Here is a 4,234-nt window from a genome sequence, read left to right as displayed (position 1 = left end):
CCGCGGGCCTCACCCTCCCACTCTGCCCCCGGAGGCCCTGTGGCCGCAGCCTGAGTTGCGCCCGGCCACGGCCCAGGCCGCGCCCTGCCTGTGCAGGCAGTGGGCACCCGCCACCTCTGGCGTCCCGGGAACAGGACAGGAGCTTCCAGAGAGCAGTGGGGCCAGCGCCGGCCTCTGCAGCTCTGGACGGTCGAGGACACTGAAGGAGGTGGCCGCGCTGCTGTAGACGCCACGGCCGGCCGCGGAGACCCTGTGCTCGGGCCGCGGAGACTCCCTGTGCTCGGGCCGCGGAGACCCTGTGCTCGGGCCGCGGAGACCCTGTGCTCGGGCCGCGGAGACCCTGTGCTCGGGCCGCGGAGACTCCCTGTGCTCGGGCCGCGGAGACCCTGCCCATGGACTGCAGAGGCCCTGCACTCGGGCACACAGAGGGGATGAGAACTACCCTGAAGGCCGAGGAGGAGGCAGCCCGGGCCGCACACGAAACCAGCAGAAACGGGCAGCGCAATCCGAGGGCTGGGGAGAGGTCGAGCCGGCAGCCTCCACCGAGGCGGGGCCCCCCGCCCCGCGCACCAAGGGCTGCGGGAGGCCGAGGCCTGGATGATGGTGGCCGGGCTCCAGCCGCAGCGCAGTGGCTCTGGCCCTCCAGGCCCGGCGGCCAGCATGACCGGTGGCCCTGGTCCGGCGTCTGCTGCTGTGGAGACCGCGGTGCTGAGCTGTGCCAGGGTGGATGGCGCCCGGCAGAGCAGCTCGGTGACCCTGGCCCGCGCGGGGTACCCTGGGCGGCCCAGGAACCTGCAGGGCTGCGTCCTGCGCCCCGCAGAATAGGCTGCAGGGAAGGGAGCGGTGCGGGGCGATGGTGATAACGGTGAGGATGAGGCCTAGGATGGCGACGTGAGGAGGCTGCAGTAATGGTGACGATGAGGATGGCGAGGTGGTGGTGATGACGCCGGGCTGGCGGGCGCCTTGCGGCCCGGGGACAGGATGACAGGCCTGTCCTGGAGCTGGGCTGTTTCCCAGGGGTGTCGGGGACTCGTCACACGCCTGCTTTCTGCCACAGGCACTTTGACGGTGACAGACGCCTCCAAGTCACCTTTGCCTTGAACCGGTCAGCCCAGACCCTGGGCGGAGCCTCCTGCCCCTGCGTTGATGGGGGGAGAGGAGGAAGGGGGAGGAGAGGAGAGGAGGAAGGGGTGCTCTGCGCTTGCTGGCTCTGCTGCAGAGCTGAGGAACGGGGCTGGGCAGGTAGGACTTGGCCACGTCCAGTGGCCGGGAGGGTCCCCACCAGGCCTGGGCGCTGCGTGGACCCATGCCACCAGTCACCGTGTCCACCCATCTGTCTGAGGCCGTAGCCTCTGTCCACATCTGCGCCTTGTCCACGGTCTGCACGTGCAGGTCTCTGACAAAGGGACCGGGCAGAGGTCACGCGTGGCCTTACCAGACCCAGGTCCTCTCCTGAGGATGGTGGCAGCCGGGCCGGAGCTCTGTGCCTTCCCAGGGCTGCCCACCCGTGCGGCGGCCCCGCGGCAGTCCTGCGGCTCGGCTCGGGGTGGCACCAGCCCGCTCCGTGCGCGGGACTGGCCCGGTCCGGCTCGAGGTGATTAATCTGGTTAAAACTAGGCCTGGGGAGTTCGGGGGAGCGCTTGGCCTGCACTTTCCACCTTCACCCACTGTAACAGATCCCGACCTAACCCGCGTCGTCTTCGCGGGAGTGGGGACAGGCCGCTGTCCAGCAGAGCCGCGCGCCCGGATCCAGGCTGTGGGAGTGAGCATCCGGACCTTGCTGCCGACGTCCGTTTCATGCCCGGCCCCAGGCCGCACAGCCGGGAGGGGGCGCGGGGGGGGGGGAGAGGAGCAGTGGTGGGGCTGGAACTCAGGGCCTCAAACTTAATTTTTTCCACATTTTTAAGCACCACAGTTTCCCCCTAAAACTAATAAACGTGACTAAGCCAGCAAATGAGAAGACGTACCCGTGATCTACTTAAACTTACTTTTTATTATCATTTTTCCAGTTACCCAGCATGCCACAATCTGATTGCCGACCTGGATGAAACAGTGAAATAAATGATTTACAGAGAGATATTTACATTCATCCGATTGGTACTTCACACACTCCACCGCGCTGCGGCCATGGCAGGCTGACACCGGACTGCAGCGCGGCCTCCCCATGCCCCGGCTCCCCGGACTGTGGGTCAGCCCGACCTGGAGTCCCAGCCGGGGAGAAGAGCTCGCGGGGGCCTCGCAAATGGCTCGCGTGACCGTTCTTAAGCCCGCTTCTGTACGCTAAGTTACACGCAGGAATCTGATTAAATGATCTTTGTTAAAGCCTTGAATTGTAACGTTTCCTTTTTACCTTGTAGTAGTGAACAGAACACCAAAAAGGCACATGTTTCAACCAGGTGTGTCAAGGACCAAACTTTTCCTCCTGCCATTGGGTTTCCATTCCTGCTGGGTTACCTGCCGTGACACACGTCCAGCAGCCACCCGCGCCCAGGGCGCGCTCGGGGCGCGCTCGGGGCGCTCGCGGCGCAGGCGCTCTAACTTCCACTCTGTGAACAGATTAAAGAAAAAAAGCATCTTTGGCTCACTAGTGTCAGATTTTTTCCAGTAGCAAGGATTTGAGATGAGCCTAAAAATGTACACAGTGAAGTTAGAAAACTCAGCCTCCCAAATGTCCTCACGGAGACGAGCATGTTTAGTCTATGCGGTCGGCGCTGGGGGCAGCGCACGCCCGGCCCCTCTCCAACCGGCCGGCGCGGCCCTCCGCGGCCCGCACCCCGGGCAGAGGCCCGGCCGGACGCCAGGGCCGTCACAGCGGTTTCCGTGATCCTCCCCTCTGGCTTAGTACACCTCGGATAAAGTACAGTGTTGTGAAGATAGCACCTTTGAAGGATGATGGAGGTCATTTACGCCAGCTCCGGGGAGCGGCTGAGGACGGCCCAGCGGATGTCCCCACGCGGTGTGTGGCCGGCGCAGGCGCGCCTAGCCCGGCCCCTGGACGCCGAGTCCGCATCCCCGTCGGGAACGCTGCGGGGCCGCAGGTGTGCGGGCCGGAAGACCGTGAAGATGAGCGGCCCGGGCCCGCCCCCGGGGTCTGAGGCCCCGCACGACCCCATCACGCACAGCTCAGCGCCTCTGGCGCTCAGGAGACGCCCGGAGTTCCGGGGCGGCGGGGCCGACGCCCCACCCAGCAACCACCACAGGAGGCGCAGGTTGACATAGTGCTTTATTCACGCTGCGGAACGAAGGGCATAGAGTGCACCCCACGTCCGTGTGCAGAGACGAAGGAAGGGTGTCGTGTACAAACAGTGCGTGTCGCTCGCGCACGCCCCCGGGTCCCAGGCCCCAGGAGAGGCCGGCGGAGTGGGGGTGTCTCGGGGTCGCCCCAGCCGGAGGCTCCACCGCGTGGACCTCGCGCGAGAGGCGCCCGGCTGGGGAGGCGGCTCCACGGGGCCCTTGGTAAAATAAATACATTTCATGCTCGCCCGCGGACGGTGCGGTGCGGTGCGGTGCGGTGCGGTGCGCGGCGGCGGGAGCGGGGTCGGCTCCGCGGCCCCAAGGCAGGGGGCTGGGCCTGTGGGACGCGGCGGGCGAGGCCTGGAAGCAACACTGGGCCGCGGGGAGTGTGGGTGAGGCGGCAGGGGCGGCCCGCCTCCCGCCTTCCGGGAGGGCTCGGCTCGGCCCCCACACCCGGGCCTGCCCGCCTCCGAGGCCGCACGCGGAGAGCTGGCCGGGCCTGGTGACACCCAGAGCCGGGGCCCTGCGGCCTTGGGACCGCCCTTGGCCAGGGTCCGGGAAGGGAACCAGCAGGAAGCCGCGTGCCCGCGTCCGCGTCCGCCGGCGGTGGAAGGAGGGAGATGACTAAGGGCCGAGGCCCCGGCGCGTAAGGCCCGGACCCGCGGCCGCGGCCGCCACCGCCAGCAGTGGTCCTGGCGCCTCCCACCGCGCCGCGGCCCGCGGCTGCCACCCTCCGACTCCGGTCCCGCTTTGGAAAGGGTCGGCTCCTAGCACCGAAGGGCGTGAGGTGGGGACCGCCTCGCCCGTCCCGCGTCCCAGAAGTGCCACGGGCGCCGCGCTGCCTCCCTCCCGCTTTCGGCCTCCTCCGCTCGGCCGGGCTCTGCGCGGGCGCACTAACATAAATACTACCGGAGGACGGCGCGCAGCGGCTCGGTGAGGGCAGGGTCGGCGCCGTCCACCTTCCGAGGCCACGTCTGCGGCACGAGGCGGAGGCGGAGGC

The 4,234-nt window shown here is 67.6% G+C and overlaps 1 protein-coding gene across 1 annotated transcript in view; it reads right to left on the bottom strand.

Annotated features, from left to right (window-relative positions):
* Positions 1–1,966: 1,966 nt before the first annotated feature.
* The window catches only part of Akt3 (v-akt murine thymoma viral oncogene homolog 3), a 192,092-nt gene continuing 189,824 nt past the window's right edge, over positions 1,967–4,234 (bottom strand). Inside the window, exon 14 of the transcript XR_001175120.1 lies at positions 1,967–2,546. The gene's annotated coding sequence lies outside the window, so the exon portion shown is untranslated. The remainder of the gene's footprint in view (positions 2,547–4,234) is intronic.

Source organism: Dipodomys ordii, unplaced genomic scaffold (genome assembly GCF_000151885.1).
Source record: "Dipodomys ordii isolate 6190 unplaced genomic scaffold, Dord_2.0 Scaffold35, whole genome shotgun sequence".
In the NCBI taxonomy this organism is placed as follows: domain Eukaryota; kingdom Metazoa; phylum Chordata; class Mammalia; order Rodentia; family Heteromyidae; genus Dipodomys; species Dipodomys ordii.
The sequence above is the reverse complement of the archived record's forward strand: the minus strand, read 5'-3'. Positions and strand labels throughout refer to the sequence as shown.